Source organism: Tamandua tetradactyla, chromosome 22 (genome assembly GCF_023851605.1).
Source record: "Tamandua tetradactyla isolate mTamTet1 chromosome 22, mTamTet1.pri, whole genome shotgun sequence".
Taxonomy (NCBI): domain Eukaryota; kingdom Metazoa; phylum Chordata; class Mammalia; order Pilosa; family Myrmecophagidae; genus Tamandua; species Tamandua tetradactyla.
In genome coordinates, this window is record NC_135348.1 from 35,245,835 (window position 1) to 35,270,809 (window position 24,975).

At 36.2% G+C, this 24,975-nt stretch overlaps 1 long non-coding RNA gene across 1 annotated transcript in view; it reads left to right on the forward strand.

Annotated features, from left to right (window-relative positions):
- Positions 1 to 16,765, forward strand: part of LOC143666325 (uncharacterized) — a 173,623-nt gene extending 156,858 nt beyond the window's left edge. Inside the window, exon 5 of the long non-coding RNA XR_013167528.1 lies at positions 16,444 to 16,765. This is a non-coding gene — a long non-coding RNA (uncharacterized LOC143666325). The remainder of the gene's footprint in view (positions 1 to 16,443) is intronic.
- The last annotated feature ends 8,210 nt before the right edge of the window (positions 16,766 to 24,975 follow it).

The following is a 24,975-nucleotide window of genomic DNA, read 5'->3' on the forward strand; positions in this document are numbered from 1 at the left end:
GTAAGTTATATGTACTCATCAATATGAGTTCATACTTATCAGAGTCTAGCCCAGCACAACAGAGTTCACTCTAGAATTCACTTTTGAAACTGTGTCCTCCAACTCTAAGATAATTTGCTCTTGTATTTACCTACAATGTATTTACTTATGAGTTCAACCCTAGTGTACGGGTAGTTTCAGAACTGCTAAGTCACATTCGGTGTGAAAGAAAATTTTCAACTAGAGAACATTGTGTTTGTATAGTTCTCTGTCTTATGTTTGCCATATCCAGTCAAAACAGCTTTCTGAAATTACCTTACCTACTTCTTTCAGCGAGGTTTAATTATTTATTTGTAATATAGTTAGTTTCATTTGTTTTTGTAATCTGCATTTTTATCTTGGGATCCTCCAACATCATGCCTTGTGTTTGTTCTTTTATTTAATGTGCATACTGTAAAATTCACTCTTTGTGGGCACAAATCTATGGGTTTTCACAAATTAATGGTCATGTACCCATTACAGAGTACTGAACAATTTCATCTCCCCCTGCTTTTTATGCTGCTGCTCTTTTATAGATAATCACTGCCTCTAGTCCCAGTACATGACAGCTATTGATCTATTTTCTATCCTTATTATTTGCTCATTCCAGAATGTCTTATATATGAAATCATACAATATGCAACTTTTGGGTGCTGGCTTATTTCACATAGTAAAATGAATGTGAGATTTAACCACATTGTTGCATGCATCAAAAGTTTATTCCTTCTATTGCTGAGTAACATTCAATTACGTGGATGCTGTCCAGTTTGTTCACTAATCTGCTGAAGGATAATTGGGTTGCCTCCTGGCTTGGGTGGTTAAAAATAAAACTGTTATAAACTGTTATGTACAGAGTGTTGAATATATGTTAGCAATTTACTTGGAAAATTCCTAATAATTCAACTGTTGAGTCATAGGATAAGTTTTCAATCCATTATTTTCTGGCATTTTTTCCCCCAAAATAACTTTTTTTAAATTTAAGTAAAATTTGAATGGAATAATATATATTGTGTGGAGCTATACAAATTAAGATTTAGAAAATTTCAGTCACCTCACAAAGTTCCTTCATATCCATTTCCAAATTTCTTCCATGACGTATACTTGTTCTGATCTTTGTCACCATGGATTAGGTTTATTTCTTCTAGAATTTCAGACAAATGGAAATATGCAATATATGCTGTTTTGTGCTTGACTTCTTTCACTCAACATCAGTTTTTGATGTTCACCCATTCATTTATTTATTATATATTTATTTATTTTTGGTGCATGATGGTCTGGGAATCAAACCCAGGTCTCCCGCATGAAAGATGAACATTCTACCACTGAACCACCCATGCACCCTCATCCATTTATTTTTGAATTAATAAATTATTTTTATTGTTGATTATTTTTCCATAGAATGAATTTATCACAATTGTTTTATCCACTCAATTGATTGTAAACATTTTGGTTGTTTCCAGTTTTTTATTGCTATGAATAAAAGTATAATGAACGGTGATTGTATACTTAGTTTTGTAGACAAACATTTTCACTTCTGTGGATAAATACACAAAAGTGGAATTGCTGGGTTACAGGTAGGTGTATTTTGACTTTGTGACTGACATATAGCATTTTAAAGTGTTTGAATCATTTTCCTCTCCCGCTACTAGTATATGAGACTCACAATTTCTCCATATCCTAACTAAAATTGGTGGTGGTGGGTTCAATTTGCAAGTATTTTGTTGAGAATACTTGAAGCTATATTCATTAGGGATACTGGCCTGTAGTTTTCCATTCTTGTAGTATCTGTACCCAGTCTGGTATTAGACTGATGTTAGGCTCATAAAATGGGTTAGGAGTATTACTTTTTTCCTCAAATTTTTTGAAGAGTTTGAGCAGGAATAGTGTTAGTTTGTTTTGGAAAGTTTGATAAAATTCCCCTGTAAAGCTATCTCACTCTGGGCATTTCTTTGTAGGAGGATTTTTGATGACTGATTAAATCTCTTTACTTATCATTGGTTTGTTGAGCTCATCTGTTTCTTCTTGAGAGAAACAAAGGTTGTTCCTTTGTTTCTAAGAATTTATCCATTTCTTCTAAATTTTATAAGTTGTAGGCATAATGCTGTTCATAATATCCTCTTATGACTTTTTTCATTTCTTTAAGGTCCATGGTAATGACCCTGTCTCATTTCTAATTTTATTGATTTGTATCCTCTCTCATTTTTTCTTTTTCACCCTAGCTAAGGACCCATCAAAATGATTAATTTTCTCAAATAACCGAATTTTGGTTTTATTGATTCTTTCTACTATGTTTTATTCACCAATTCATTTATTTTTGTTTTAATCTTTGTTATTTCTGCTCTTCTGTTTGCTTTGGGGTTAGTCTACTGTTTTTCTCTAGATCCTCCAGGTGAACAGTTAAGTCCCTGAATTTTTTGTTCTTTCTTCTTTTTTAATGTAGGTGCTTAGGGCAATAAATTTACCCTCAGCACTGCCTTTGCCACATCCGATTAGTTCTGATATGCTGTATTCTAATTGTCATTCATCACCAGATATTCAACGATTTCTCTTGAAGTTTCTTCTTTCATCCATTGATTAAGAGTGTGTTATATAATCTCCATATATTTCAGAAAGTTCTGGTTTTTTGCTGGTTATTGTTTTCCAGCTTCTTTCCATTATGGTCAGAGAAAATGCTTTGGATAATTTCAATCTTTTTAAATTTATTAAAACATGTTTTGTACACCCAGCATAAAATTTATCCTGGAGAATGTTCCATAAGCACTAAGGAAGAATGTATGTCCTGATATTTTGGGATATGACTATCTATCTATCTGTCTGTCTGTCTATCTAATGTTGTCTAATTCATTTATCACATTTTTAGGTTCTCTATTTCCTTATTCATCCTCTTTCTTGTTGTTCTATTTAGAAAAGAGTGGTGAATTAAAGGCTCCCACTGTTATTGTTGGAACATCTATTGCTCCCTTCAATTTTCTGAATATTTATACCATGTACTTTGCAGCTCCTTGATTGGGTGCATGAAAGTTTATGATTGCTATTTCTTTTTGGTGAATTGTCCCTTTTATTAATTAATTAATATGTAGTGTCCTTTGTCTCTTATGACATCTTTGCATATTCCCCAATTATCTTCTCAAATAATCTTCCTAACCATTTATTCTTTTCTTCTGGGGCGCAAATGATTCTTATATTTGTGCACTTCATGTTGTCCATTATTTCCCGGAGATGCAGTTCAAAATGTTCCATTTTTTCCCCATTTGTCTTTTTGCACATTCAAATTCAGTTGTTTTGTTCTCTAGTTCATTATTCTTTCCCCTGCCTCTTCAAATATGCTCTTGTTTATCTCTAATATATATTAAATTTGAATTAAAGTATCTTTCATTTCTGTAAGATCTATTTTTCTATTTATTCTTTCAAATTCTTCCTTATGCTCTTCTAGTATCTTCTTGATTTCCTTTATATCTTTAGCCAACCTGGACTTATTTTTGAAGATTTTATTTAGTTCCAAATTCTGTGTCTTCTCTGGTGCTTTAATTTGGTCATTGGGCTGGACCATGTTTTATTGTATCTTCATGTGCTTTGCGATCTTCTGTTGACTTTGTGCCATTTGATTATCTTGATAAGGTTATTTTGAAAGTTGATTTCTCCCACCCATCTATGATTTTATAGTTCCTTGGGTTTTGCACTTGATTTTTCATTAATTCTCCACCAAACAGAGGCTGGGACCTCATGCAGATGGTACTTTTGGGCTACCTCTTCCCCTCAGGCCCAACTCTCCCTGACTAAGTCAGCCAGCTCGGCCAGGACCCAACCAGGTGCAAATCCAGTCAAGGCTGTAGGACTCAGTGCACACTGAAAGCTGGCAACCTGGGGCTGGAGATCTGTGCAGTGTACACCTTGTCAGAGAATCTGTTGTAGGTCCAGTGGGTCTGGTGATCTCTGGGCTTCTGCATGGAATGACCTTGGACTGTGGGACTGAATATTTCAACTACCATTGCCCACAGCCAGCTCAGGAGCACCTGGCAGTATGCATGGCTCACTCCCTCATCTCTGCCTCTCTTCCCGTGCACATCATGAGATATTTGGGCCTCTGTGGAGAAAGGATAGAAGCAGCATGTCCTGGGAAAATTTCTTTTGCCAGCCAACTTTCAGATTGGCTCAACTCTGTGTCCCCCCTTCTCCTTCTGAGGCAGGGGCCCCGAGTCTCAGCCAAAACCTAGCACCCACAGTAGCATGCCTCATGGGTGGGGGGTAAGCCTTTGTACCACAAAGATTCTGTGCATAGGTGTACCAAGTCTACTTATCGTCAAGTTCCCCATGGGAGCTCATACCTGAACTGAGAGGGAAGATCTTCCAAGCTCATACAAAGGTGGGATTGTGGGAGCACTTCGCTCCTTTGGTATCCACTCTTGCTTGTGCATTGCAGCCCACCCCAGGTGCAGTTGTGACTGTGGAAGTTCACCCTGTCTTCTCAATCATAGTTTCTCCTCTTTTTCATCCAGATCCTCCCTATATAATGTAGAAGACTCTCTGTGTTCACTCTTACCCTGGAACAACTGTCTCGATCATTTTTCTATCACTTCTCTGGTTGTTTCATGAAGCAGTGGTGAACTCAGCCTATATTATTCCACCATCTTCCTAGAAGTCCCATTCATGCTCTTTCTTTGAAGTGTATTCAATAAATTTAACTTGCTTATTGGATTTAAAGACCATTTAAGCCTAGTCTTAATAGACGTTTTCCAGTTATTCTCTTTGTTTTTGTTCTTTCTTTTCTGCCATTACTTGGGTTAATGGAATACTTTTAGTATTTAATTCTATCTACTCTTTAATATTTTTTTTGCTATACTTTATAATGTCTGATCTTATAAAAGGGAGAGAGAGATTTGAAAGCAGAGACAAAATAGTAGAAGGCAGTATGACTACTGTAGCATGATGCTACTTGAATAGTTTTGAAGAAGAAAGATGGGTCCATAAGCCAAGGAATGCAACTCCAAAAGCTGTGGAAAAGACAAGGAGTCAACTTTTCCCCTAGAACGTCTCATGAAATAGTAACTCTGTGCCCACTTTTATTTCTGTCCAGTGAAATGGAATTCAGACATCTGACTTCCAGAGTTACAAAAAGAATAAATGTGCGTTATTTTAAGCCACCAAAGCTGTGGTGATATTTTTACAGAAGCCCTAGGAAACTAATACAATTGGTTAGAACCTTATATTTGGAATGGGATCATTATTATAGATATGTTAAGTTTTCTCTGGGTTAGCAGCATCTGGGTATGAAATTAAAATAGTATTTTGAATAATTATTTCTTATCTTGAAAAGTTAACTTAGTTTGCTACCAATGTGATCATCAGAATATAGCACATGTACTTGTGAAAGTAGAAAGGATATGATACAGCTAAAGAGGATGTGACTGTTATTATTTTTTTTTTTCTTTTTTTTTTTTTTTTAAAGAGAGAGGGAGGAAAGGAAGGAAAGAAAGACAGAGAAGGAAGGAAGGATGGAAGGAAGGAAGGGAGGAAGAAAGGGAAACATTTTCTTATTTTTATTATATTTTGTTTTTATTTGTTTGTTTTTTACATGGGCTGGGGCCGGGAATCGAACCGGGGTCCTCCGGCATGGCAGGCAAGCACTCTTGCCCGCTGAGCCACCGCGGCCCGCCCCGTGACTGTTATTTTTGTAATTGTTTATTACTGAACATTAATGTTAACTTTAGAAGACAAAAATAATTTATGATATCAAAGCAAATTTGTTCATTAAACTGAATATGCCAATAAGATTTTTTTAAATGTGGAATATTAGTTTTAGTCATTTACTTTCTGGCCAAATTAATCTAAACGTTCTGGGCTTGTAGAGAAACATAGCCACAAAGGATCTCAGCCAAGGACCTCATGTAATAGATGAGGAAACTGGAACCTAAAGATGTTAAATTCATCATTTTGATTCAATGATGAATCAAAACTACTTTGTTATAAAGTAGTTACATTTCTCTCAAATCCAAGGAGTGATTTTTACATGCGATATCATTTTAGTTTTTATATTGGCGTTCTTTGTTCAGTTAGAAGTCAGATTTCCATCAGTAAAACAATAGCCCCTACAGGATTTCCAGGTAGAAAGGTCCATTTCTATTCATTAGAGAAGTTCTGGGTTTGCAGAACAATCATTCATGACATGAGAATGACTCTTCCCCTCCTCCTCCTATAACCAGGGAATCAGTCTTAGGTCATCACTGTGAGAACCTGATGGATTAATTGAAGGTAAAGTCTATGAAAATAGAGGGTCTCCTGTAAGGCTGTGCCCCACAGAAATTATTTACTCTCAAGTATTTCATCAAACATTCATCAAAATTATCATAAGGTGTTCCTAATAGTTCATGCCTCAAGTGACTTCTGCTCCAAAGAAGACAATGTCAGCTATGACTACAGATTCACTTGTTTCTCTAGTATTGGGGTGTTACTTGTCTTGCAATGGGTGCAAGACAAGTTGTTGATCTTCCATGGGTTTAGCCTTTTTTGTTGCAAGAGAATGGTGAATTTCCAGTTATTTTCATGTTGGATCTGAAACAAGAAGTCCTGCCATGGCTTCTTTTAGTGACATTAGTGTTTGTCAAAAAAATCTTAAGGTAGAATGTCCTTCCTCTCTGGCATCCTGTGAATGAGTTTTGGGGAAGCAGGTCATGGATTGGTTCTTTTTCTCACATGGCTTAGAAAGTCTTAATCCTAGCAAATAACTTTAAGTCTCAAAATAATACTCATTGAAGCTTGGAGGTCTACTTGGCCTCACCACATTGAAGCAGTCTCATCTTCTAGAGCTTGTCTTTCTGTATGCGGCTTTCCCTACTCACAAGGAGATGATAATTCTAAGTAATAAGTTTACTTACAGTTAAAACTTGAGATTACTTTGAAAATGAGAGCTACTATTCCTCAAGATGATGTTTTGAGATGCAGAAGTCATCCCACTAACACAACTAAAACATTTTCACGGAGAATACTTCCATTTTGCATTGTAGATGGAGTGGCTTAAAGCAACTTCCACCCAGCAGTTTACGGAGAGAATTTCTGCAAATTGAAAAAAAATGATGTTGTGAAACTATGCATTTTTAAAATAATACTGTCCTAACAGTCTTGCATCAGATATTATTGTTGTGATTGCTTTCCATGCAGAAAGAAATATGTTAGTGTCATGTTTAATGTTTTAAATCAAAAATATATTTAAATTATACTCAGGTTCCTTCATCAATGTGCATAGAAAACAAGACATTGCATTTCATTTCTAGTTAATTTTAGGCCATTTTACTTTGCATTTTTCTGAGAATGATTACTTAAGGAACCCTGGTATAATTTTCTATTTATTGGTGCTACTTGAAGCTTTACCTGACCTCTCTGAAAGCTCGACTTGCTGGGTTTGGGGAAACTGGAGAGTGATAGGAGATCATTTACCACTTGTGAATGGCTTTCATTATCCACTGCATATATTTAACTTTGAGTAGAAGAATTGTTGTCTAAAACATGCAAAGCAAAACCTTCTTTTTCAAAAGTGTTCATTTTTCACAAAACCATGAGTTTATCAACTACTTACAGAATGATATTCTGGGAATCCTTATTTTTTAAAAAAACAAAACATTCCATTACAAATTTTGCTACAATACACAACTTATTTTCCATACCCACACACCCCCGCACTCACTAACATTAGTTTTCTGAAGTGTGAAACAGGACTTCCTGATGGCATCTTCACATTGTACATAATTGTTGATGAAGCCACTGCTGACACTGGGAATGTCACTGTAAAATCCTAAGACATTTTTGGAGGAAAGAAAAGTGTTATCCAATTATTTGCTCAAAATATAGCACCAGCAAGTAACTGAGAAGGCAGTATCAACGTAACTGTCAGTTCCTCAAAGTCGAAGGCCTATAAGTTTGAGGCAACTTCTTTGTTAAAAATCTTTACTAAACAATTTTAAAACTATGAATTACAGAGTTCTGCTCATTTAGAAGACAAAAGATTTCTACTCAGCAAAAAATGGAGAGATATGATTTAAATGGGTTGACTTCTGTCATGGTTAGGGACAGGTGTCAACTTGGCCAAGTTGTGGTACCTGTTCATCTGATTGGGCAAGCACTGGCCTGTCTGTTGCAATGAGGACATTTCATAGGATTAGGTCATGATCACGTCAGCTACATCCACAGCTGATTCCATTTGTAATCAGCCAAAGGGGAGTGTCTTCTGCAATTAGTGATGCTAAATGCAATCATGGGAAGCCTTTTAAGGAGGACTCAGAGGAGACAGGTCCCATTCCTGCTTTGGCTGGTGAGCCTCTCCTGTGGAGTTCATCCAGGCCATCCATTGGAGTCATCAGCTTCGCAGCCTGCCGTGTGGATTTTGGACTCTGCGTTCCTATGGTCACGTGAGACACTTTCATAAATTTTATATTTGCAAGTGTTCCCTGTTGATTCTGTTTCTCTAGAGAACCCTAACTAATACAACTTCACAGTCTGAATTCAGGGGATGGTTGCATAGCTCACTTTGTGTTGGGTAGTGGTCAAATGATTGTGCTCTGAAAGAATTTCTCTGGAAGCATGTCTGTACAGATTTAGAGAACTGTAGTCCTGAGGATAGCTCAAGCCCAAAACAGCTTTGGGTTAAACTTCACTTATCACTGAAGGAAGCTGATGTTTCTTTGGCCTGATATATTCTTCATATGCATCCATACATACAGCTAATTGCAAATCCTCCATTTCTATTTCCATATTCAGAGCTACACGGTTTATTTTAAATCTTCTATTTCACCTTTTAAAATAGCTTCTCTCTAATCTTGATTGTGAAAGCATGATTTTCCTGTAAATCAAAAAAAAAAAAAATAGGAGGGAGAGGACATGCTTGACAAGAAATTAAAATTTAAAACAGAAACGAAATTGAGATCATTATTTCAGTTTGCAAAAGATATTTTAAATAAGGATGATGTATTCATTTCCTGTTAATAGAGAGAAATATTAACTGCAAAAGTGTTATGAAATTATAGCAATGATTTAAAAAGTGTAACATCATATTTGTTCTGAAGTTTTTTAATCCTTTTGCTTATCTGAATTTATGGTTTTTCTTCTTCTTAATCTTATTTTCTCATAAATGCTCAGTCATATGCAGGACATCCTGGGCTTATATATAGGTATTTATTTTTTACCATGCAACCACTGATGTGGATTCTGCGTATGGTTTTACAACAGCTACTTGCAACATTTGCAAGATCATTTCATCAATCTTAGGTCTATGAGCTGATTTCATGTGGTAAAGCATAAGTGAATGAGACACTATTTTTTTTTTATTATTTTTATTAATTAAAAAAAGAATTAACAAAACAATTAGAAATCATTCCAATCTACATGTACAATCAGTAATTCTTAATAACATCACATAGTTGCATATTCATCATTTCTTAGTACATTTGCATCGATTTAGAAAAAGAAATAAAAAGACAACAGAATAAGAATTAAAACAATAATAGAAAGAAAAAAAAACAAAAAAAACAAAAACAAAAAACCTATACCTCACATGCAGCTTCATTCAGTGTTTTAACATAATTGCATTACAATTGGGTAGTATTGTGCTGTCCATTTCTGAGTTTTTATATCCAGTCCCGTTGTACAGTCTGTATCCCTTCATCTCCAATTATCCCTTCTCTTTTTTTTTTTTTTTTTTAATTAACGGAAAAAAATAAATTAACCCAACATTTAGAGATCATACCATTCTACACATGCAATCATTAATTCTTAACATCATCACATAGATGCATGATCATCATTTCTTAGTACATTTGCATTGGTTTAGAAGAACTAGCAACATAACCGAAAAAGATATAGAATGTTAATATAGAGAAAAAAATAAAAGTAATAATAGTAAAATCAAAACAAAACAAAACAAAACAAAACAAAAACCTATAGCTCAGATGCAGCTTCATTCAGTGTTTTAACATGATTACTTTACAATTAGGTATTATTGTGCTGTCCATTTTTGAGTTTTTGTATCTAGTCCTGTTGCACAGTCTGTATCCCTTCAGCTTCAATTACCCATTGTCTTACCCTGTTTCTAACTCCTGCTGAACTCTGTTACCAATGACATATTTCAAGTTTATTCTCGAATGTCCGTTCACATCAGTGGGACCATACAGTATTTGTCCTTTAGTTTTTGGCTGGATTCACTCAGCATAATATTCTCTAGGTCCATCCATGTTATTACATGGTTCATAAGTTTATCTTGTCTTAAAGCTGCATAATATTCCATCGTATGTATATACCACAGTTTGTTTAGCCACTCTTCTGTTGATGGAGATTTTGGCTGTTTCCATCTCTTTGCAATTGTAAATAATGCTGCTATAAACATTGGTGTGCAAATGTCCGTTTGTGTCTTTGCCCTTAAGTCCTTTGAGTAGATACCTAGCAATGGTATTGCTGGGTCGTATGGCAATTCTATATTCAGCTTTTTGAGGAACCGCCAAACTGCCTTCCACAGTGGTTGCACCCTTTGACATTCCCACCAACAGTGGATAAGTGTGCCTCTTTCTCCGCATCCTCTCCAGCACTTGTCATTTTCTGTTTTGTTGATAATGGCCATTCTGGTGGGTGTGAGATGATATCTCATTGTGGTTTTGATTTGCATTTCTCTAATGGCCAGGGACATTGAGCATCTCTTCATGTGCCTCTTGGCCATCCATATTTCCTCTTCTGAGAGGTGTCTGTTCAAGTCTTTTTCCCATTTTGTAATTGGGTTGGCTGTCTTTTTGTTGTTGAGATGAACAATCTCTTTATAAATTCTGGATACTAGACCTTTATCTGATATATCATTTCCAAATATTGTCTCCCATTGTGAAGGCTGTCTTTCTACTTTCTTGATGAAGTTCTTTGATGCACAAAAGTGTTTAATTTTGAGGAGTTCCCATTTATTTATTTCCTTCTTCAGTGCTCTTGCTTTAGGTTTAAGGTCCATAAAACCGCCTCCAGCTGTAAGATCCATAAGATATCTCCCAACATTTTCCTCTAACTGTTTTATGGTCTTAGACCTAATGTTTAGATCTTTGATCCATTTTGAGTTAACTTTTGTATAGGGTGTGAGAGATGGGTCTTCTTTCATTCTTTTGCATATGGATATCCAGTTCTCTAGGCACCATTTATTGAAGAGACTGCTCTGTCCCAGGTGAGTTGGCTTGACTGCCTTATCAAAGATCAAATGTCCATAGATGAGAGGGTCTATATCTGAGCACTCTATTCGATTCCATTGGTCGATATATCTATCTTTATGCCAATACCATGCTGTTTTGACCACTGTGGCTTCATAATATGCCTTAAAGTCAGGCAGCGCGAGACCTCCAGCTTCGTTTGTTTTCCTCAAGATGTTTTTAGCAATTCGGGGCACCCTGCCCTTCCAGATAAATTTGCTTATTGGTTTTTTCTATTTCTGAAAAATAAGTTGTTGGGATTTTGATTGGTATTGCATTGAATCTGTAAATCAATTTAGGTAGGATTGACATCTTAACTATATTTAGTCTTCCAATCCATGAACACGGTATGCCCTTCCATCTATTTAGGTCTTCTGTGATTTCTTTTAGCAGTTTTTTGTAGTTTTCTTTATATAGGTTTTTTGTCTCTTTAGTTAAATTTATTCCTAGGTATTTTATTCTTTTAGTTGCAATTGTAAATGGGATTCGTTTCTTGATTTCCCCCTCAGCTTGTTCATTACTAGTGTATAGAAATGCTACAGATTTTTGAATGTTGATCTTGTAACCTGCTACTTTGCTGTACTCATTTATTAGCTCTAGTAGTTTAGTTGTGGATTTTTCCGGCTTTTCGACGTATAGTATCATATCGTCTGCAAACAGTGATAGTTTTACTTCTTCCTTTCCAATTTTGATGCCTTGTATTTCTTTTTCTTGTCTAATTGCTCTGGCTAGAACCTCCAACACAATGTTGAATAATAGTGGTGATAGTGGACATCCTTGTCTTGTTCCTGATCTTAGGGGGAAAGTTTTCAATTTTTCCCCATTGAGGATGATATTAGCTGTGGGTTTTTCATATATTCCCTCTATCATTTTAAGGAAGTTCCCTTGTATTCCTATCTTTTGAAGTGTTTTCAACAGGAAAGGATGTTGAATCTTGTCGAATGCCTTCTCTGCATCAATTGAGATGATCATGTGATTTTCTGCTTTGATTTGTTGATATGGTGTATTACATTAATTGATTGTCTTATGTTGAACCATCCTTGCATACCTGGGATGAATCCTACTTGGTCATGATGTATAATTCTTTTAATGTGTTGTTGGATACGATTTGCTAGAATTTTATTGAGGATTTTTGCATCTGTATTCATTAGAGAGATTGGTCTGTAGTCTTCTTTTTTTGTAATATCTTTGCCTGGTTTTGGTATGAGGGTGATGTTGGCTTCATAGAATGAATTAGGTAGTTTTCCCTCCACTTCGATTTTTTTGAAGAGTTTGAAGAGAATTGGTACTAATTCTTTCTGGAACGTTTGGTAGAATTCACATGTGAAGCCATCTGGTCCTGGACTTTTCTTTTTAGGAAGCTTTTGAATGACTAATTCAATTTCTTTAGTTGTGATTGGTTTGTTGAGGTCATCTATGTCTTCTTGAGTCAAAGTTGGTTGTTCATGTCTTTCCAGGAACCCGTCCATTTCCTCTAAAATGTTGTATTTATTAGCGTAAAGTTGTTCATAGTATCCTGTTATTACCTCCTTTATTTCTGTGAGGTCAGTAGTTATGTCTCCTCTTCCATTTCTGATCTTATTTATTTGCATCCTCTCTCTTCTTCTTTTTGTCAATCTTGCTAAGGGCCCATCAATCTTATTGATTTTCTCATAGAACCAACTTCTGGCCTTATTGATTTTCTCTATTGTTTTCATGTTTTCAATTTCATTTATTTGTGCTCTAATCTTTGTTATTTCTTTCCTTTTGCTTGCTTTGGGGTTAGCTTGCTGTTCTTTCTCCAGTTCTTCCAAATGGATAGTTAATTCCTGAATTTTTGCCTTTTCTTCTTTTCTGATATAGGCATTTAGAGCAATAAATTTCCCTCTTAGCACTGCCTTTGCTGCATCCCATAAGTTTTGATATGTTGTGTTTTCATTTTCATTCGCCTCGAGGTATTTGCTAATTTCTCTTGCAATTTCTTCTTTGACCCACTCGTTGTTTAGGAGTGTGTTGTTGAGCCTCCACGTATTTGTGAATTTTCTGGCACTCTGCCTATTATTGATTTCCAACATCATTCCTTTATGGTCCGAGAAAGTGTTGTGTAAGATTTCAATCTTTTTAAATTTGTGAGACTTGCTTTGTGACCCAGCATATGGTCTATCTTTGAGAATGATCCATGAGCACTTGAGAAAAAGGTGTATCCTGCTGTTGTGGGATGTAATGTCCTATAAATGTCTATTAAGTCTAGTTCATTTATAGTAATATTCAGATTCTCTATTTCTTTGTTGATCCTCTGTCTAGATGTTCTGTCCCTTGATGAGAGTGGTGAGTTGAAGTCTCCAACTATTATGGTATATGAGTCTATTTCCCTTTTCAGTGTTTGCAGTATATTCCTCACGTATTTTGGGGCATTCTGATTCGGTGCGTAAATATTTATGATTGTTATGTCTTCTTGTTTAATTGTTCCTTTTATTAGTATATAGTGTCCTTCTTTGTCTCTTTTAACTGTTTTACATTTGAAGTCTAATTTGTTGGATATTAGTATAGCCACTCCTGCTCTTTTCTGGTTGTTATTTGCATGAAATATCTTTTCCCAACCTTTCACTTTCAACCTATGTTTATCTTTGGGTCTAAGATGTGTTTCCTGTAGACAGCATATCGAAGGATCCTGTTTTTTAATCCATTCTGCCAATCTATGTCTTTTGATTGGGGAATTCAGTCCATTGACATTTAGTGTTATTACTGTTTGGATAATATTTTCCTCCAACATTTTGCCTTTTGTATTATATATATCATATCTGATTTTCCTTCTTTCTACACTCTTCTCCATACCTCTCTCCTCTGTCTTTTCGTATCTGACTCTAGTGCTCCCTTTAGTATTTCTTGCAGAGCTGGTCTCTTGGTCACAAATTCTCTTAGTGACTTTTTGTCTGAGAATGTTTTAATTTCTCCCTCATTTTTGAAGGATAATTTTGCTGGATATAGGAGTCTTGGTTGGCAGTTTTTCTCTTTTAGTATTTTAAATATATCATCCCACTGTCTTCTAGCTTCCATGGTTTCTGCTGAGAAATCTACACAAAGTCTTATTGGGTTTCCCTTGTATGTAATGGATTGTTTTTCTCTTGCTGCTTTCAAGATCTTCTCTTTCTCTTTGACCTCTGACATTCTAACTAGTAAGTGTCTTGGAGAACGCCTATTTGGGTCTAATCTCTTTGGGGTGCGCTGCACTTCTTGGATCTGTAATTTTAGGTCTTTCATAAGAGTTGGGAAATTTTCAGTGATAATTTCTTCCATTAGTTTTTCTCCTCCTTTTCCCTTCTCTTCTCCTTCTGGGACACCCACAACACGTATATTTGTGCGGTTCATATTGTCCTTGAGTTCCCTGATACCCTGTTCAAATTTTTCCATTCTTTTCCCTATAGTTTCTGTTTCTTTTTGGAATTCAGATGTTCCATCCTCCAAATCACTAATTCTATCTTCTGTCTCTTTAAATCTATCATTGTAGCTATCCATTATTTTTTCTATGTTTGCTACTTTATCCTTCACTTCCATAAGTTCTGTGATTTGTTTTTTCAGTTTTTCTATTTCTTCTTTATGTTCAGCCCATGTCCTCTTCATGTCCTCCCTCAGTTTATCGATTTCATTTTTGAAGAGGTTTTCCATTTCTGTTCGTATATTCAGCATTAGTTGTCTCAGCTCTTGTGTCTCATTTGAGCTATTGGTTTGTTCCTTTGACTGAGCCATATTCTCAATCTTTTGAGCGTGGACAGTTATCTTCTGCTGCTGGCGTCTGGGCATTTATTCAGATTGCTCTTGGTGTTGGACCCAGCAAGGTTGTAATATTTTTCTGTGAAATCTCTGGGTTCTGTTTTTCTTATCCTGCCCAGTAGGTGGCGCTCGTGGCACCCGTTTGTCTGCGGGTCCCACCAGTAAAAGGTGCTGTGGGACCTTAAACTTTGGAAAACTCTCGCCGTCCTGGGGGTTCGCTAGCCGAAGCGGCCTGAGCCGGCCCAGGGTCCGAACGCAGGGAGGGTTGCTGGTCGCCGCAGCCAGGGAAAGAGCCTGTCCGAATTTCCTAGTCGGCCCTGGGCAACAAGCGTGGCGGGAGGGCGCCAGCGGCAGCGGCCCGCCCGAGAGAGTGCACGTTCCCCGGGAGTCACGGGTTTGGAAGGGGCCTCCCCCACCCGTCACCGTTCTCCGCGGCCTGGGGGTTTCCGATCCAATTCTCTCAGTTGGTCCGGGGGCTGCGCGTGGTGTGGGCGCCAGTCGCCTTGGTTTCAGGGGACCGCCTCTCCAATTCTCCCAGCCGGCCCGGGAAGGGGGAAGGGAGTAACTCCGGCCGCTTGCCACCCCGCCCGGTAAGGCCCGCGCGCCTCGGCGATCTCACCCGAGCTGCTTCTCTCAGCCAGCCAGCCGTTCCAGGATGGGGTACGCTGTCTTTTTTATCTCTGTTGTGGCTTTGGGCGCTTTCTGTATCGTTTCTACTCCCCTAGTAGGTGTCCTGGAGAAGAAACTAAGATCTGCGCGTCTTACTAAGCCGCCATCTTCCAGGAAGTCGAGACACTATTTTTGATATTGTGATATCCCAACTTAAGCAACACACATACACACGTCTCCTATTAGCTAGGGCATTTTTGGAAATGACTTTAAACTGCCTGCCTTAGCAGCAAGGGCTCATTATCACTGCATTACAATAAATTATAAATGATTTCCAAATTGGTTTTAATAATATTGCATAAAGGGTGCACGTGTAGTTCAGTGGTTAGAATGCCTGCCTTTCATGCGGGAGACCCGGGTTGGATTCATTCAGCCCCCAAAAATAATATTATTAATAATAATATTTTATAAATTATTAAATTATTCTAGTCTTTCTTCTGGGTGTGATGATGAAATAACTGTTTGTGTATTAATTTAAAATTTGCTTTCCAAATTAATGCTTGATCGTCACAGCACTTGCATTTTATTAAATACTCTTTTAAAATGTTATTTTAATATGCATAGTTTTTACTCTGTTTCCAACATTTTGGGACATTGTTCTCAGACTTTTGCTTTCTTCCCAGTATTTGTCTTCCCCTTGTAACCTAGTGAAATGAATGAGTGAGCTCATGGCTAGCCTGAAAATAGTTTATACTTCTCATCCTCCTTCTACCTAGGTGTAGCCAATGGGATGTAAACAAAAAAATGTCCTGTGGTTTCTCCAATAGATCTTCTTTAAAAGTAAAAGATTTCTGTCTATTTTTAGTTGATACTTCCCCATGGCACTGGCTGGAATGCAGAGAAGATGGATGGAGCAGAATTAACCGTGCTGGGCTGAGAATGGAATTAGAGCAGGGCTAAGTAACACAGCAGAAGGATCCAGAATTCTTGAGGATGTCACAGAGAAAATGTCCATTATAAATTTGGAATGCCTAACGTGCCATGTTTATGTGAGAAAGCAAGAAACTTCTATTTTGGTTAAAGCATTGCCGTTTGGAGTACCTGTTACCCAAAACCAAACTAGGCTGAAATGTCACTGCCTGTTTCTTCCAAGTTTCTATACAAATAAAGATTGCTGTTATACTAAATCATGATTGAAAAGTGCTGTCCATTGTTTTTCAGCAGAAGAATTTAAACTAACTGTTCTTGGGAGATCATAATATCTTTCTACATGACATAGATATTTTCACTCTGGGTCAATGTGCTTACACATTCAAGGATTTAGGTGTGAACTTGAAAGTACAATTTTTTAGCTGGATATCATTATTTATGAGGATAGAAATGGTATCCCCTGACTTTATTTTGACTTTTGTCAATTATAACTAAGCCTGGGTTTTACTGTCCCATTTTTTCCAAAATGTCTGAATCATGAGTAATGGTTTCCTATCATTACTATTGTATCAATTAATTTATTTTATTTAGATTGGAAGAATTTGCTGTAAAACACTTCTCTTGTCAGTTCATGGTAATCAGTACTCTGACTTACTATAATATTAAAATTGAACAATATTCTCTGTCTATTCTTTTCTAATGGAGATATTTATCCTAATATTTTACAGGTGAATACATAGGATTAGTAACATAGGATGGGTGCCTTTTCTCACCTACAGAATATAATAATCAATAACAGAACTTTAATAAATTACCTGTACAATATTTCTTGTCAATTTGTCTTTCTCTTGCCTGAAATTAATATTCAATATTGTAAGAAGGACAAGTAATATATATATATATATATGCACATTTTCTACACAATTATTAATAAAGCATAGGATATCATTTATTGATAAGTACATGGTTTTACCTCATGTTGTTTTCCTGAGAGGGAGGTTTTAATAGACGATGTAAATCTTTTATTTTTCTTAGCTTGGGCTTCCGAATGCAAAGTGACATTAAATGTTTGGGTACATTTTCAAGCATATCATTGTGAATTGTACATTTAAGGTAAAATCGTCTTTTAAATCTTGCATTATAGGTGATTAAGTGATATATTTTATGTATTGGCATATATTAAGGCACATTTGAAGCCAGTGGATCAAAAAGGCAAAGATTTACCTTTCAAATATGCAATAACCAGACTTAAACCAGCCATATATATTCATCAAGCTGACTAAATATAACTCAAGTACAATCTAGAATAATATTTACTTTGTTATATACAAACATCAATGCAATGCTTTTATATTTAAAATAATTGAAAATTACACTTTTCATATGCACAATTTTTTTAAAAAAAGATTGGCAGTATCAAGGTGCATAAGAATAATTACAAATGAGTTTTTAGATCACAGTTTTTATTTCCCTTGTATGTAAGTATAGTCAATGGGAAATAATCAAAATCATAATACAGCAATTTTAAAACTATATCAGAATGAAAAATTGTCTAGATATCACAAAATGATTCATTCTTTTGTGACATTTAGGACAGCAGCATGAATATATCTTGCATGTTTTATAGTTGGTATCAATTTAAAAGTATCAGTATTACTTATAGGTATAGTTTAATCAAACACTATTTTAGATATGCTATGCATTTTTCTTGTGCATGAGATGTTTAAGTTCCAACAGGATAGTGTATAAAAGACACATTTTAAGAACTTATTAAATCATCCTTTGTTAATTATTCATATCGTCTGTATTATGATTGTTGTAATTAAAATTTCTCCAGAGAAACACCCAAACATATGGTTTGATTACAGAAGTGGATCGAGCTATTTTACCTCAGTGTCCTTAATGGAGGTATAGTGAGATCTGCATCAGATTGTATATATATATTTTGGTTTCATTCACTTCGTGTGATTTTAAATTATCATTATTTTTGTTTACAGAAAAGACATTTTAAAAATGTAATGTTCCCATAAACCACCCTAATAACACGTTGTATTAGTGTCATACATTTGTTATAATTCATGAAAAAATATTCTTATACTTGTACTATTAAGCCCAGACCAATGTCCACATCAGGGTTCAGTGTTATACTCTGTTATACTGTTATACAATCCCATATTTTGCCTTTTAACTTTCATTCTGGTAACAAGGAGGACCCAAAACTTCCACTTTCAACCACTTTCATAAACATAATTCAGCACTGTTAATTACATTCATGATACCATCACCACAATCCATTTCCAAACTTTTACAATCAACCTAAATATAGAAATTCTGTATAAATTAGGCATCAGCTCTACATTCTGTACCCCAAATCTAACCCCACTTAACCTATATTCTAGATGCTCACTCTATGAGTCTGCTTATTACAATTAGTTCATATCAATGAGATCATGCAATATTTGGCCTATGTATCTGGTTTATTTCACTCAGCATAATATCTTTAACGTTCATCCATGTTGCCACATGTATCAGGACTTCATTTCTTTTTACAGCTGAATAATATTCCATTGTACATATATACCACATTTTGTTTATGCTTTTATCAGATGTGGATACTGGGGTTGCTTCCATTATTTTGCAATTGTGAATAATGCTGCTATGAACATAGCTGTGAAAATATCTGTTTGAGTCCCAGCTTTCAATATTTCTGAGTATATCTCTAGCAGTGGGATTGCCAGATTATATGGCAGTTCTAAACATGGCTTCCTGAGGTCCAAGATGAGTCTCTTACAAACAACATATAGTTGATTCGTGCTTTCTTTTGGATCAGGCATTTTAATACAGTCTCTCATCCTTTGTCTTTTGACTGGAGAATTTAATCAATGAACATTCAGTTTAGTGGTAAGCATAGCTGCCTTCCAGGTTGAATGTTTTTATGATTTCACAGAAATGATGAGGAGCAAAAAATCAAAGATCTAGACATGGCTTGTTTTCTTAAAAGGAAAAAGTTACATTTGAATCCAGCTGCTTTTACTATAACCTAGGGAAATATCAAATGTCTATGTGAATAACTAATAGAACTTAAGAAATCGTGTGTGTTATGATTTTCTAATACCCTGCTCATTCACTCAACTATATTAACAATGAAATGCTTTAGAGTCAAATACCAAGTAGTCCAAGTGTTTTTCATTGGGTTTTATTCTTTTTTGACAAAGAATATGTTCATTTTGAGTTAATATTTTATGATTACTGAGAATATTTCAGGGACTCCATGCAGAATTTTCATGTACAGATGAAAATCTATTCTTAATGTACATATAAAGTAAAAACCTAACATTTGCTGCTTTCAATAGGTAAATCTGGAGCTATGACTTAGTCCCTCCTCATAAAAGTAAAAAAAAAATATTGAAATTACTTAAAGCTTCAGCAAACTTAAATTGGAAGTACACTACTTTTATAGTATTTTTGTGAAGTTCAGGTGAAATTTAGACTGTCATATTTGGATTTAATATTTGTAAAATGTCCCATTATGTATCAATGCCCATAAAACTCCACTGGAATTCACCGCTATTATTCTCTTCCCATTGTATGTATATTGAACTTGGGTAATTTCTCTGTCCCACATAAGTTACTTTTTTCCTTTTCCACTTTCATCCATAATTCCACCTATCTAATTAGCACCTCCATTTTCCACTACAGACTTGCTTAACTAATGTCCTGCATTCTCCATGACAATCCTACTAACTCTGTCTCCAGTAATGGTATCAAAATTTGCATGATCATGCAAATCAGTGACCTAGGGAAAAAAAGAAAAAACTTTGCCTATAGAAAAAAAAAAAACATTTCATCACCTCAATATTTCTTAAAGAGGTATCATTTTTGTCCCAACTATCTTTCCAACATCATCTCTGTGGTAGTTTTAAACTGATGTACCCCAGAAATCTTGTGTGGGAAGACCTATTGTTTAGGATGGATCCTTTAGATTAGATTGTTTTTATGTAGAATGACACACCTAATTGTGGGTGGGACCTTTTGTTTAAATGGAGATGTGACCCTGCCTATTCAAGGTTGGCCTTAATTAGTTGACTGGGTCCTTAAAAGTACTGATACAGAGAATGGATGTGTAGACACATTTGTCTGGAGATGTAGAAGGAGCTGAGAGAGCTGTTAGAACCCAGAAGCTGGGAGAGAAGGCCAGCAGACATCACCATGTGCCTTGCTATGTGAAGAGAAACCCCAGAATCAGCCTTTCCTGAGAGAAGGTATCCTCTTTTGGTGCCTTAATTAATACATTTTCATGGCCTTAGACTATTAACTTGCAAATTAATGAATCTGCTTTATAAAAGCCAACTGTGGTAGTTAGATTCAGTTGTCAACTTGGCCAGGTGAGCGTACCTAGTTCTGTTGCTGCGGACATGAGCCCATGGTATGTGAACCTCACCTGTTACTGATTTACATCTGCAGTCGGCTAGGAGGCATGCCTGTTGCAATGAAGGATGTTTGACTTAATTGGCTGGTGCCTAAATGAGAGACCGCAACGTAGCACAGCCCAAGAAGCTCAGCATACAAACGCACCTCTGGCCAGTTTTCCTTCCAAGCAAAATGAACAACCAGGTGCACTGCTCAGCATTCTCATCTCAGCGCTCGCAGCTCAGCCCAGGCCTTTGGAGGTGCAGAAATAAATCACCCTGGGGAAAGCTGTTGGAACCCAGGGGCCTGGAGAGAAGGCCAGCAGAGACCATCCTGTGCCTTTCCATGTAAGAAAGAACCTCAGTGGAAAGTTAGCTGCCTTTCCTCTGAAGAACTAACAAAATAAATCCACCTTTTATTAAAGGCCAATCCGTCTCTGGTGTGTTGCATTCCAGCAGCTAGCAAACTAGAACACCAACCAATTTCTGGTATCCTGCATTCCAAGAGCATTAGCAAATCCAAACAATCTCAAACTGAAGTTCTCAGATCTCACCCTCCAACCATATTGAAATACTTGTATTGCTTAAAGTTTATTTTTCCTAAGAATATTTCCTCTGTTTGACATGCTTCTCATCATTGATTCCCCCACCCCAATGCCATCATCACTGTCTCCACACTGCCTTTTCTCTTATAAAACTACTCATTTGCTTAGGAGCATGATCATATAACTTTTTCTTTACAGATTTTGGATCCAAGAAGTAAAATTTACCACTCTTTTCTTTTTTTTTATATATCATGGTAGCCTCTTTTGACTTGGCTCCCAGAATCTTAATATTTTGTTAATAATTTACATGTCATTTTCTTTGTAGTAGATCAAAAGCTTGCCAGGTTTGGATTATGTCTAATTTAGTTCTGTATTTGTAATGCTGAACATAGGTTCTTAGAAAATCATCACTGAATGATAAATGAGTCACAGGACAACAAAACAGAAGTAATGTGCACTGTGCTTGATTATAAGCACAAAATATTCACATTGGGTTTTGGGAAATAAACCTGGGAAATACATGAAACAGTAAAATCATGACTCTAATTTTACATATGAGAGATTCTAAAACAAGTCCTTAATGCCACATGATGAGTATGGGTGTGGAAATTTAAATTACATCTGCTAAGGAAATATCTTAAGTTCTGTTTTTCAAACAAAAGGTGCTATTTCAGTATCCAGGTGATTCGGAAAATTGATTTGGAATGTGAAATAGTTTGGGTTGAGTTTGGGCTTTCTCATGACAAAGCTATGAATCCTAGGAAGTCATTACCTCCTCTGTAATTTGGTTTTCTGAGATCAGGCTTCAAAGTTTATATTTAGCTCTAATTCCCTGTTAAGGCAGGTTATATGGGGGAGGAAAAGGGGAAGTGACCCTAAGAACCATAACACAAAGTTCCTTTGCTGCCTACACAGCTACCTAGTCCCCAAACACCTAGCCCTCTTTCAAGTTGGCATCGGAAAAGAGCCAATGAAAAATGCAGCTCGTCAATCCCTTATTAACATAGCTAGAAGGGCAAAGGTTCCTCCAAGTCCTTATTATGGAAGGATCCTGACCCCAGAAGACTTCTCCTTTGGAGCAGGCCCATGCTCATCTTCCTTTGAAGGTGTACTTTAAAGATACATTCAAGTTTTTGAGCTGTGCACACTGGTTAGTCCTTGAGTTCGTTCCTGTGGCTCAGTGAAGAGCCTTCATGGCATCAGCCCCTGGTTGAGGTCCCAACTTCTCCAAGAATTCCCAGGACTTTGTGGCATTCAGCTGAGAATTTGTGAAGGTCTACACCATCAAGCCTAGAACTCCTGGACTCTCCAGCATCCAGCTGAGAATCCTCAGGGCTCTCCAGCAACAGGCTGAGAACTCCTAGCACTCTCTGGCATCAAGCTTATTAAAGTATTTGGGTGTACATACTGACTGTTTTGAATTTTTCTTTCCTGAAACTGAGTTAGGAACCCACCCCTTGGTTAAGGTCTCAATTTCTCCAAGAATTCCAGGGGCTGTCTGACGTCACTGTGATAATTATGAAGACTATTTTACCATAATTTTTAGCAATGCAGTTGACAACTAGGGCATAAGTGAAATCTAAGTGTTGCTCAGGAATTTCCTGAGAACTTTCCTTCCTGCATTCTCAATATTATTTTTTAATCTTAAATAATTCTTAATGCAGGCACTTTATTCAATTCGTTGGATATTCAGGATACCACAGATTACATTTTTCCATAGAAATGAATATTTTTAATACAAAACAAAAAGTTTATTTAGATTTGGGAAACCAGATCAACATATTTGAAGCATAGAAGCAAAGTTATACTTTGTAAACAAATGCTATTTAGAAGAAAATTAACCCTAAGCATCCAGATCCACCTTTTTTTTAAGGGATTTGAAGGCATGACAAATTTTGTGGAAGTAAAAGTTCAAGGAAAAGAAGCAAAAATGTATCATGCAATGATTATGTAGAAGCCACACGGCATCAGAAAACATGGATTTAATAATAGCCAACTATTACTCCATGGTTATTATATGCTGGACAATCCTTTAAATTACATACATGAATTCATCAATTAATCCTCAACATAACCTATGTAGAAAACTATAAAAAACTTTTTAAACAATAAAAGAACATCTGCTTAAAGATATTGGAGAAAAAGGAGGCAGTGAAAAATTAAGGGATCAATAGCTGGAAACACAGAGAACGTAGCTCAATATTAGACCCTGGGGACCAAACATTGATGCATAGGGACACTAAAACAGGAGAAAGATGTGGAGTGAGTTACGCCTGGTGTGATCTGCAATCAGCAAATATCAGCAAAGGCTCTTCTGTTCCTTTTTCAGCCCAAAAGATCCAAAGGAGTAGGGGAAGAGAGATCATCATGGCCAGTCTCCCAGGGAGGCCAACAGCTCAGGTCAAGCACAGGGGATGGGTAGCTTGGTGTATTCCACTTCAGAGAGTAGAATTTGTTTGAATATTAAATATTTATACAACTCCAGAGGAGGGAGCCCTGCCACTGAGAATTCCTCTACTGAGAAGCAACTGGAACTTCTAGTTCCTGGTTTCTGAGATTAACAATATGGGTAGGCTTTTTCATTAAACCTATTATCTTCCACAGGCTGTGGAATGGAAAAAACAGATATATCTGCACACAATAGAAAAGGAGGTGGGCTAGGTGAGGACTGGGAGATGGCTGCCAGGCATGTTTCTGACTTCCCCAGCAAAGGAGGCTATTTTATAAACATGGATTAAGATTAAAAACATTTTTTGGGGGGTTATATACTTCCAAGCCACCTCACCAGGCTTCAAATCAAACTCACCACTTTTCATATCTAATGTTCACAATGCAAAAGAGACAAAACATAAGGGCAAGATAGTAAAATAGAAAATCAAGTGAAAACAAATGATAAAAATTGACTTACAAAGTATCCAGGTTATAGGAAACAGCCTTTAAAATATATGCAGAGGGCCACGGTGGTGCAGCAGGCAGGAACGCTTGCCTGCGATGCCAGAGGAGCTGGGTTCGTTTCCCGATGCCTGCCCATGTAAAAATAAAATAAAATAAAATATATGCAGAGATCAAAAGTGTAGGTTATGCAAATTTAATTTAAAAGGAGGATAAAGCTAACATTATTTTCAAATAATGAATGCATAAGAATTCTAGTAATTCACTTGTAAATCTAATAGGTAAAAAGAATATAGAAACTAATTAAATGCATAATATATTAATAATTTTTCCTGTATGAGTTATAAACACTATTTAAAGATGTCATTATTCACAATATCCACGCAAAAACTCACAATAAAAGTATCAGACTTAGCAATACCAAAAACAAGAAACATTTAATCAAATAAGAAAAACTCTCACAAAAAAGATGTATATAAGTAGCAATCATGTCATATTACTATTGTAGAATGGTGTTCTTCCTAGGATATTAACAGTCGATACTAATGGTTAAGATCTTTGTGGCGCTAACAATTCTTCTGAGTAATAGATTCACGTATCTAATGGCCTACTTTTGTCAAT